This window comes from Fukomys damarensis, unplaced genomic scaffold (assembly GCF_012274545.1).
Source record: "Fukomys damarensis isolate Sample0158 unplaced genomic scaffold, DMR_v1.0_HiC HiC_scaffold_23, whole genome shotgun sequence".
Lineage (NCBI taxonomy): Eukaryota > Metazoa > Chordata > Mammalia > Rodentia > Bathyergidae > Fukomys > Fukomys damarensis.
Window position 1 is genome coordinate 626,979 of NW_022900935.1, and position 11,601 is coordinate 638,579.

Consider the following 11,601-nt stretch of genomic DNA (forward strand, 5'->3'; position numbering starts at 1 on the left):
GTGTCCCTCTGCACCGCCCCCCAAATCCAGGACGGTTTCATCTCGAGATCCTTAACTAACTGCTTCTGCAAAGACCCTGTTCCCAAGTAAAAGCCCCATTCTGGGACTGCGGGGAAGTGAATTTTGGAGACGCTGCCCACCCACCACGGACGTCACCCATCCACTGTGACATCAGAGACAGGGAAGGGAAGGAGCTCACAGAAACCTCTGTGAGGTGGTCAGAGAGGGCTCCGTCCTGGGCTCCCCTCAAGTGTGGCCTTTCCGAAAGCTTGGAGTCGCCCCACTGAGGAGACGTTGAGGAGGTTCCCCTCCCACTCGTGACCACTTTGCCCTCTTTCTCGAGCACACAGAAGTGGAGGCTAAATTGCCATGTAGCGGGAACATTAGAGAGCTCTGTGTTCCCTTAACCACACTCCTCTGGTTCCACCTTGGAGGGGCCGAGCTGGTCCACCACGGGGGGACCCTGGATGCGTTGCGAGTCCCCAGTCAGTCTGGCTGTGTTTTATCTGAACAAAACGTCTGACTTTAACCCCAGGCGGATTTCTCTTCGGGTTGTAATTATTCCGGAACAAACAGAGAAAATAGGAAGGTGCGTCCCCCTGGGAACGGTGCCTCCTGTATGGAAGGGTTCCCACCGGAAATCTTCAAAACGTGGTGTTCTTATATTGATCCAGATAAATGCCTGCCGCCGTCCAGCTTCCCCTGTTACATGTAGATGAGTTCTCAAAACAAAACAGGGGCTAAATGGATGAAAATAGAGATTTCACTTCCAGATTGGAAGCCATTCCATACAACTCTCGGAGATCAAATTACTCCTTGAAACCAGACCAGAGCAAAATCCTAACTCTCTACACTGAGCACCTTAAATCCCCTCCATCTTCCTTGGGAAAATGAAAATCTGCACGCTCCAGTCACAGGAATGAACTCTCACGTGACCGATGTGCAGGTGAGGAGATAAGAGGGGGCACCGATCCTGCTGCGGCTTCCAGATGCTCTTGTGGCCCCAGAGAGATTCGTCCGCACCTTGAATGCATTCCTTAGTCAACAAGAAGGAAAATGGGGTGGGGAGGTGGGAAGGATCAAAGTCTCCGAGAAGCTCAGCGGCCTCGTGTGCCGTTTCCTTTCCGGTAAATAGAGCAGTGCTGAATGAAAATGTCCACATGTGGCCCCTCACTCTGGCCTGTACGTGGGAGCCCAACACTGCCTCTCTGAAGCCTCTCCACATCCACCAGGGGTGAGTCCATAGCGGCTCAGTGACTGTCCTGTCCTGAGTCTGTCAGGTCTTCCCAGCTGTCCACGACAGGGACCTCCGCCTGCTCATTAGCTCAGTACTGCTGCTTTTGGGGTCCAGCTCCTTTCCCCCACGCTTGAAAGTGAAACGAAGCGGCCTGGGTTCCTCTGATTTCTTCTGTGAAATCCTTGGGGCCCTGGAAACCCATGTGGCCACTTGGAGGGGACTCTGTCGGTCTTCCCAGGCAGCCGCCAGTCCCCTGTAGTGCCATTTTGTTTCCCTTTCCTGAGACAGAAGGAGAGGACACCAGGCATACTGGAGCTGTGGTGGTGGACAGCAGGCCCTGAGTTATTCACGGGCTACGCTTGGGTTAAGGAGTTACATCTACAGAGACCCCGTGTCTTGGCCAGTTGGCATTCTGGGCCATCAGCCGCACTCGCCGAACCCCACCGGGAGTCGGGCCACCATTCCTTGTCCCTGTCATCTCACAGGGTGCTGTCACCACGTGACGCCTCCATGGTGGGGACCTCATGAGGTGCTCACGAGAACTACTGTGAAGTGGCCAGAGGAGGAATTTTGGCCCCGTAGATGACAGAAAGAAGCTGTGGGTGGCCAAAAGCTGTGACCTCCAAAGTCACTTTGCCCCACCTCTCTCCCTGTGGACAGTCTGGTGGCCCTGAGAAAGGGCTGGCCCTTGTCCCTCCCACCAAGCACACCTGGGTAAAGGCCCAGATCCTTCTTTCATGTTTCCTGTTTTTTCCTCCTTGGTCCCTGCCTGCCTGTCTCACTTCCTGTCTCATCTTCTTTACAAAACAGAAGGAATGGCCTCCTCCCTTCTCTCCCATGCTCGTGGTGCCTCCTAAAATTCTGGCTGAAGTTGCTCACCCCAGCCAAGGTGAAGGTGATAGCTTGTCACAGGAATTCAGAGGCAAGCGTCTTCTCCCCTTCTATGCCGTGTGTCTTACACCTCTTATTTTTGAAAAGCCAAATCACAGAATAGGCGCGTGCTAACCGCGGGAAGCTGGCTGCAGCACAGGCCACCAGGCCTGAGTTTGTAACTGTAATCTGTTATGTATTTAAAAGGAGTTTGTGTCTGAAATTTTCTTCTCAGAGCAGAAGGCATGCGGAGACCCCGGAGACCCTCTCAGACAGAGAACATTTATCATACACATGGACAAAGGGGGATTTTTCAAAGATTTATGTTCTTGGGAAATATCTTTTAGCAAGGAATTTCTTTTATTGCTGGGGAATGACGGGAAATTGTGAAGGCAGTTGGGACCTGTTTTCAGGGTGGGCGGCAAGGAGCCCTGCCTGGGGTGTGTCCATGGCTCACCTCTACCCCCAACTTGGGAAGCTCTCCCTTTCCCCAAGAGATTTGGTGAGAATCTCCCATCTGCTTAGGGTCACTTTTGTGGTGGCTTAGTCACTTTCCTCATTGCTAGGACACAATACCTGATGCCTACAACTTGAAGGAGGAAAGGTTTGTTTTGGCTCACACTTTCCAAGTCTCCAAGCTTGCATGGTTGGCTGCTGGCTCCAGGCAAAAGCAGCATGGCAGGCAGGAAGCAGAGAGATCAACGGAGGATCCAGGAAGGGACAGATAACTTTCTAGGTCACACCTACGGTGACTACCTCTTCCCATTAGACCCTGCTTCCTAACAGCAAATCGCTATGCCACCCCCATAATCCAGGCACCTTTCAAACACATGAGGCTTTGGGGGCCATTTTAGATCTAAACGGTAGCAGGCAGCCATTTTGAACAGACCCAAAGGCCTGCAGGTGATATTCAGAGCTTCAGCTGCTGTTACTTCTGGGTTACTGGCTTCCTCATCTTGGAACCACCCAGGGACACGGACTTGGGAGAGCAGTAGGTTTATTGGAAGCAACACGTGTGAAAGGAAAGGTGGGGGAAGTGGGATAACTCAGATCACCAGGAGACCTAAGAAAGTGCAGCCAGGCTCCGGCGGGGTTGGGGGGCACTAGGGTACAGATATCCCATGAGGAGAAGAGCAGCTTGAAGCAGGCTGTCGAGGTGCTGATTTCCCTCTCTCTCCTACCTTGAATCTCAGCAGGAGGCAGTTTGGCCCCCAGGGATCTTTGGCAAGATCTGCAGTCATTCCCGATTGTCCGAACCAGGCAGGGTGCTATTAGCTTCTAGTGAGTAGAGGTCAGAGGATCCACTGAGCACCCCACAACTGACAAGATGATCCCCTCCCAGCAAAGTTCCGGCCCCAAATGTCCACAGTGTTGAGGCCAAGGAATCCTGCTCTGATCCAGCCCTTCCGTGTTCAGATAATAGACCTGAGGCCCTAAGAACTTGGTCTTCACCATTCAGACCTCTCTTGGCTGACTCTATCCATGGGGCATTTATGTGTTTGTCTGGAAATAGTTTAGTGCAGTGGTGAGGAAGTAGGGCACGCGTGCCACAGCCAGCTGTTTGGTATCATGGAAAACTTTAAAAGGTTCGCCATCACCAGTTTAATGCTTTGGAAAACCGGCCAACTTTTCCTGGATACCACAGGTCTGATGGAGGCTCTGTAGCAGTATGCTCGTGGCCATAGAACGATTATCGTTGGGGCCGGGGATGTAGCTCAGTGGTTCCGCCACCTGCCTCACAAGTGCAAGGTCCTGAGTTCGATCCCTGGTGCCAAAAAGAAGGAACGATTATTGTTGACTTGAGGATTCACCTAGGTATTCTTAAAAAGATGACAGTCATAAGATGTCACCTCTTACAAGATGGTGGCAGACTGGGGGCCCCTAGTGGATCTGGTCTACCTAGGTGCTCTGTCTGGCTGCTGATTTTCCTTCTTCTGTCCCTTCCTCCTCCACTTCTTTCCTTCCTTCCTCTCTTCAAATCTCTTTAGGCAAGAATTTAGATGCTGTCATGCATTGCAAGCCACCTCGTCCTCCCAGGATATATTTCATCTTTATCAACCCCAGCCGGCCTTACCAGTTCCTGAAGGCATTGGCGTCTCTGGCTCCCCACTGAACACCATGGAGTCTAAAACCTCAGGAATTCAAAAGTCTTGTGAGCACTGATCCCCAGGTCTGGCTTCAGGGATTGGGGGCTGGTAATCTGCACTTTGCCTTTCCAGCAAGTGTTAGGAGACACTGAGCTGCTGCACCAGGAGCCATACTTTGAGAACTGCTGATTCACATCAGACTCGCCTAGGAATCCAGCTAAAAACCAAGTTGCTGTGACTTCACCCCTCACACTCTGTCTCAGTGGATATGGGGAGGACCCACGCATAATCCCTCAGATGGTTCTGATCCAGAGTCCATGAGTGGTGCTGGACCAGTTCCTTCCAGATATTGCTGGTGCATGTGAACCACTCACGTGTCTTGGTCTGGGCTGAAGGCCTGGGACTCTGACAAGTCCCCAGGTGATACTTGGCTTCCTATGTACACCTTGAACAACAAGGGATGGACCCGTGGTTTTCAGCCTGGGGTGATTTGGGCCCTCTTTGGGGGGACATCTGGCAAAGCCTAGGACACACTTAGCTGTCACAGAGGGTGTTGGGAGCAGTTCTGCTGGCATTTACTGGGTGGAGACCAGAGATGCAGCCACCACTCCAGGGTGCACAAGAAAAATAAAGAATTCTCTACCCCAAGTCACACTAGTGCTTGGGGAGGAGCCCTGGGGTGGACAAAGGCCCTGAGAAAGTGGCTGACACTAAGAAGGAACCACATGATCGGCCAAAGCTTCCTGGAGAGGGGACGTGAAACTCAGCAAGTCACCCAATACTAGCTACTTCTGGGCAGCAGGGCCGATGTACAATTAGAGGCTTCAACCCTCTTCTGATATCTCCTACCCCTCATTTTTGCTTTATTCTTTCTCTAGAGCCCATGCTGCTATGTGCTACATATTCTACTTATGTGTCTTGTCTACAATCTGTTTCCTGAACTAGAATGGAAACTCCAGAATGGCAGGGACCTTCTGAACCGGAAAAAAAGTCTTCTCACTTCCATATCTGCAGCACTGAAGACAATGCCTGTCCTATAGTAGGTGCTTAGTCAATAATTGCTAGATGAATAAGGGGCATGGAGGTCCTCGGAGAAGCAGGAGGCTGTGCTGAATGCAGCCTGCACGATGGCAGGACTGTTGTTTATGTGGTCATTCTTTCACTCCCCAAACACAAAACATGCATTAGATCAGCTCCCTGGACACAAACCCTAGCTCTGTCTGGGAGTTCTCGGCCACTATTTCCCTGTCCTTTTGGATATTCAGAGAGTGCAGTATGAATGGTTTTCCCTAATGGACAAAGAGCTCCTTTTCTTCTTTCTCTTTACTTTTGCATTGCTTGAAGCATCCTCATTTCATGATGCTAGGGAAGAAATGTCCATCCACAAAGAGACGTGAAAATGACAACAGATGTCTGTATCTCCTCTTAATTCACTGCTTTTCTTGTCCTTTTTTTTTTTTCCTACCTCATTTCCACGCAGAAAGTTCTTGCCCTGTATTTTCTGAAAATTAGAAAATCAGGCCCTTAATTTGTGTGTCTGCAGTTGCCGGAGAGCCTGGATTCAAAGGCGCTCCTGCAGGCTCCCTCACCCCGTTGGTGCGTCTGTGGGGGCCTCTGTGTTACCCTCTTCCGAGAGAACAATGAAGAACGTCTTCTAATTATTGTTGGCTTTTCCTTCCCACAGAGCCTGGCCAGCCTAAAAACGAATGTCCCTGCCTGAGAATTTTGTCCTGATTTTCTTTGGGAAGACACATGGTCCCCACAGGGTTATTTAGGAAGCAGGAGCTTCCTGACTCCATGACTTCACAGAGGGCGGCCCCAGGGGTTCCTTTGCATCCCCTCTGCTGCTGGGAACAAAAGGCTGCCTTGCTCCCGCCTTCCCTTCACGGTTCACTCTTTGGTTCACTTCCTCCAAATGGAGTGGCAGCTTGCAAAGACAGAGAAGACAAAGTTAGGCTTCCTCTCCACTGTCCCGGGGTGAGATGGGCACAGGTCATTGTCACATCGAGACAAGGGGAAGCCTTTGAACGCGGGGTGGTCCCGGCCCTCCCTTGGCACAGGTCAGTCCCATAGCTGTTTGGCTTTTTCTGAGTCCCAGGCCGAGGATCTTTGAAAGCTGTCATTTTAGATCACGCCCCGAGAGTCGGTCCTTCACTCTCTGGCTGTGTCCGGGGAATCGCTTGCCTATATCCAGGTGCTTTGGTACAGGGGGCAGCGAGGCTCTTTGACAAGGTTAAGCCACACAGTTCATTGAAAGCTGCCTGCAGGCTCACGGAATCTGCAAGCACCCAGAGCACAGGGCTCGCTGGGCCCAGGATCTGCCCACTGCCTGTCTCTTCCAGCCACAAGTGTCTACCTCAGAGTCCAACTTGGGCGCAGTCTGGCTGTGGGAAACCAGGCCACCTGCAAAGAAAGGCTGAGCAAGAAAGTTTCCAGCTTCTAATTTGGAAAGATGTGGGCTGATGAGATGTGGAATTTCAGAAACACACAAAAAAAGTGCCCCGTGTTCAGCACAGCCCAAGAATTTGAGGTGCCCAAGCCTATAGGCAAGGCTTTCCCTGAATCTCCACATTCTGGGGAACAGGAGCTTGCAGGGCGGGGAGTTCTTAGATGGAGGCCCCTCAGAGATTTGTCTTGGTCACTTGTTTTCCACCACAGGCGGAACGAGCTAAGCTGACCTGCATTTTCTCAGCCCTTCGGGTCCTTGGCTGAAGATGCACTCTGCAGGCACTGACCAGGGCATACGTGGGCGGAGGGCTCATATCCATGACTTTAGCCCCCAACAGAACCCACCCACCAGGAGATGGCTTCAGAGTAGTGCTGCTCTGGGCCTGCGTTTCCTTCCTGGAGGCAGCAATCACAGGCAAGCAGTTTGTTTAGGAAAACCCTAAATCCAGAAAGTCAAGAGGAAAGATCCTTCAAGAGCCTCAGGACAAGTCCCTGCATTGCATAGCAGGAGAAGCAGTTGGAGGAGGCAGTGGGTCAGGTGACTGTTGGATCCATTGTGCTGACTCGTGGATGCCAGAGGTTGCCACGGAGACCAGGAGATGCTGAGCGCTGGGTGAACTCTCACCAGGAAGTGAGATGTTCAGTATCCTCATCGTACAACATCCTGCCTGAACTTTTGGCATCAGTAAAAACTTTCTCCAGTGTTCTTGGGCTTTCATCCCCTGCTAAGGAATTTTGTTACAGTTAATGTTCAGAATTGTAAAGAGGGCCCTTGTGGGTCCTTGAGCCCAGGGCTTCTCAAAGTGTGGTGCTCAGTCTTCCTGTCTCAAATTCACCTCTGGACACCGGTTAGAGGCAGATTTCCTGAACTACTCTCCAGCCTGCTGGGGTGAGGCTCATGGAGGGGAGTTTTACCGGGCTTCTTGGGGAATCTTCACACACATCAAAGTCAGAAAGCCCCCGATCTAACCCAGTCTCATCAGGTGCACAAGGCCAGGAGCTTGCTCACAGAGCTGACCCCGGACTTCTCAGATCCACGTCTCCAGCCCTTAATCCCTGACCCTGACCTTAGGTGCTGAAGGTAAACAGAAGGAAAGTGGCCCCTGTTCTGTGCCCTGATGGTCTTCCCTGCCCTGCAGAGCTATGAGCTGCCTTTTCAGTGCTGCTGTGGTCGCCCGGAGGGCAGCAGGAGATTGCCGTGCAGCAGATGAGCTCAGGGGCCTCGGCCCCGGAAGCAAAGCTCCCTGTACTGCCGTGCACCTGAGAGTCGCTGAGCGGCTCCCAGGCCCTTCTGCTTGCCCAGAGGGTTGAGTCACACATGGTGGGGGAGGGGGCCTGGCTGCTCCCTATGGTGAGCTGGACACTTCAGAGTCTGCACGGGGGCCTTGGTCTTGGTCAAGGTCTTGGCCACTGGCTCGCCACCTGCTTTGGGATGCTGCTATTGATGTCTCCATGGGTCTCATAGCTGGAGACGGGTGAAGGTTGGTTCAAAAGCAAAGTCATTCAGCTGCGCTCAGTGTGACCTTACCCCCCACTCATGCCCTCATCCCAGGGTGCCCTGTGTCGGCATCTAGACCAGCCTCAGGTCCTTGGTTATCTGCAAGAGGCTCGTCTCCACACTTGGGGGCTTCCTCCTGCCAGGGATGGCATGGCTGCTGGAGCGAAGGCCAGAAACTGCCCCTATCCTGGGTAGCCTTGCACCGCGTGCTCAGCAAGATGGGTCACACCTGGGAGGACACTGGAGGGGCAGCCAGAAGGGGGCTCCGCAGGTCATGACCACGGGTCGAGTTGCACTTGCTGAGCACTCGGACATCCGGTAGCAAGTGGCTGGAGAGGTCACGAGTGGGGTCAGAGGGCCATGGGCTGCTCTGTTTGCAACCCTCCCCTCCTGCCGTGGCTCTTCTTTCTTGCAGTATCAGCCCTGTCACCTGAAGATCCTCCCGGGTCTGTCATGCCTGTGTCCCTCGATGCCAGACCAGTGGGTGGCACCTCGTCGAGCAGGGCCGGCCAGCCCTCTCATCTCCTCTTTTAGTACTTCCTGTGCTCTCCGTGGCTGTGGGCCAGCCTTAGAGCTTAAGCTCACAGCTGGGCTGCACTGTCCTTTTCCCTCTCCCTCAGTACTGCCAGGCTAGGCACAGAGCACACGGCGGGGGCTGAGCGAAAGTCGGCACTCAGTAAGTGTTTGTTCAGGGGGTGGGAAGCGGTCACTGTGGGGAAGCAGCCCGGGTTACCCAGAGAGGCGTCTGCCTGCTCTGACAGAGCAGCTGCCCCCGCACTCCCTCCTTCCTTTGCTCTGAGTGGCAGCGGCTCTCCTCTCAGCTCTGCGCTGTGCACTGTGCATGGCTGGGCAAAGACTTGTGTTGGAGGTGAAGGGAACTTATGTGACTCGGGAGAGAAGGAGGGACCCGCAATCTGCAAGTCCCCGTGCTGGTCCCAGGATGCCATCTGAGTATCGCTGGGCTTGCTGGTCAGCAGGAGGGAGTGGGTTCCTCCCTGGATGCAGGCGCAGTCTGCTTGGGATCAGCTCCAACTCCCAGCTGGGCTTACACAGGGAGATGAGCTCCAGTTATGCTCCTTCCTCTACCCCCCGGGCCAAGTTGGAATGATCTGTACTATCACGCGAAATGCCCCCCAAATGCCAGATGCTGGTCCTCTTCGTCTCGCCCTGGGACTCTGAGCTTGAGGTTAGGAGGATCAACCTTGACTCCTCGATGTGTCCAGCAGCTGAAGTCACGTGCGGGGGTTCCCCTCCCTGGGCCTCAGTTCCCAGCTCCATAATGGAAAAGATCTGGCCTACAGCAAAGGGCTAGAGGATTGAATAAAATGACGGATTGGGACTAAAAGGCGAGAGAACCCGAAATGTCCGTCCACTGACCAGTGGATAAACAAAATGGGGTGCAGACAATACCGTAACGTAGTGCGTGACAATAAAGAGGAATGAGGTGCCAGTGCCCGCTCCAACACGCACGAACCTTGCAAACGTTAAGTGCAAGAAGCCAGACACAAAAGGCCTCAGACTGTGTGAGGCTATTCATACGAAACACCCAGAATACGCAAATCCGTGGAGACAGGGAGCAGATTAGTGGTTGCCAGGGGCTGAATGGGAGGAAGGGTGGGGAGAGGCTGCTAATTGGCACTGGTTTTGGGGGGAGGGGGGCGGGGAGCTGATGAAAATGTCCCGGAATTCTGTAATGGTGGTGACCGTACAACCTCGTGAATATACTAAACACCACTGGATTGTTTGCTTTGAGAGAGAGAGTTTTATGATCTGTATCAGTATCTCCATAACGAAATAAGCACACACATCGTGTTAGAGGGCTGGCTTGGCTATGTGGGTGCATACAGCTGGAGTGTTCGCAATGCCATCAGCATCGTCTTCATGTGTTAGCATTTATTTAGGGCCTGCTGTGTGTCCAGCAAGGAGGCAAGAGCTCTGTGTGCCTTACTTGGCAACATACACAGATCTTGTCATCTTTATTTTCCAAAGAAGGCTCAGGACCAGCAGAGTTACAGAACATGATCAAAATCGCAGGTCACAGACCGCCCAGACTAGATAAGGACTGAGGCTCAGGTCCGGCTGACCCAAAGCCTAGACTCTTGCCTTGCTCTGTCTCAGTCCAAGGGCTTCTGAGTAACAAAATAGCTAATTTGGGAAAGACTCGGCCATGGCTCAACTTCAAGTTCTCAGTGCGTAACTGGGGATACCCAAGACTCCCTTTGGAAAGGCAGAGGATGCGCATGGCCACTCTGGGCAGACCTTGGAGCTGCAGACTTGTGAATGGTTCTCCCACGAGACTCATCGCTGCCTCTTTGGCCTGCAGAGTAAGAGTGGAGTCCAAGACTTCAGAGAGCTGCTGACAGACTCGAAGACACCCAGGGGCCCGTGCTCAGGCCGTGGCGATGACAAGCACCTACCCCCAAGCTTAGGGAAGCTGCCCCAGTATTCCCTGAAGGAAGGGTTAGAAACAGCTTTGCAGTTACATCATGCAGAGAGGAGGCCACTTGCCGGCCCCTGACTTATGGAAGGGGTCCCTGGAGCCTGCTCCCATCTGGGAAGAGAGATGAGGATGTCACCAGCCAAATCCAAAGTGGTTTCAGGGTCTACGCCAGTGTTTCAAAAAGCTGCTGAGTGGCGACCAAGAACTCTCTAATGACTGCAAGCCGAATGTCAGTGCAACGAGCAGAGAAATGCAGCCCAGCCAGGAGAGCCCCAGAGCCCCAGGGTGCACATAGCTCTCGAAGCAATTATGGAGACAATAACATGCAGAAATGGACTCTCAGGGACCTGGGGTGCCCCCCACTGCCCGTGAAATCTGACCCCAGATGTGGGAGTGGCTGACGGGAGGGAGCCTTGACACTTGGCTGGGACTCACGTGGGCTGTGTGGCCGGAGGCTGCTCACCCTCCCTGGTGTAGGTTCTGATGTGTACAAACTGCAAAGCTGGGAGGTCGCCATGTATTCATCAGGACTTGGCTAAGGCCTGTTCGCCTGGCCCCCACTGAGGTGCCAGGGGAGCGAAACATGGGCATCAGCCTTGCCCGTTGGAACTGAGTGGTCAGATGACCTTCCGTAGACAAGCAGGGAAGGATTCTGCTGTCATGTAGGCTTGGCCTTTGCTGACCCGCTATGTGCTAGATGCTCTTCTCTTACTGTTATTGAGCTGTCTGTGAAATTCTGATTTTATTCAGGTACGGGGAAGCCAAGAACAGATCAGGAGACAATTGCTACTGAAAAAAATAGCTACTACCAGATCTCAAGAGAAGGAGCTGCTGGCCATGTAGGGAAAATGCTGGAATGGGTCTAGAGGCAGGACGGGAGGGAAGGTGGGCCAGAGTTTTCATGGGGGTTTTGATGGGAAGGAAGAGGGCAGGCGGGGCTCGTATACAGAATAAGCGTGTATATATATATATATATATATTTTTTTTTTTTTTTTTTTTTTTTGTTTTGTTTTTTTTTTTT

At 52.8% G+C, this 11,601-nt stretch overlaps 1 long non-coding RNA gene across 2 annotated transcripts; it reads left to right on the plus strand.

The window, feature by feature from the left end:
- The first annotated feature begins 279 nt into the window (after nt 1–279).
- Nucleotides 280–2,158, plus strand: LOC104852827. Of its 2 annotated transcripts, XR_002024919.1 has the most exons (4): nt 280–589; nt 774–946; nt 1,136–1,234; nt 2,048–2,158. It is a non-coding gene; the product is annotated as an uncharacterized LOC104852827 (long non-coding RNA). The 2 variants fall into 2 exon arrangements; XR_002024918.1 differs by lacking the exon at nt 280–589 and having other exon boundaries at nt 622–946.
- The last annotated feature ends 9,443 nt before the right edge of the window (nt 2,159–11,601 follow it).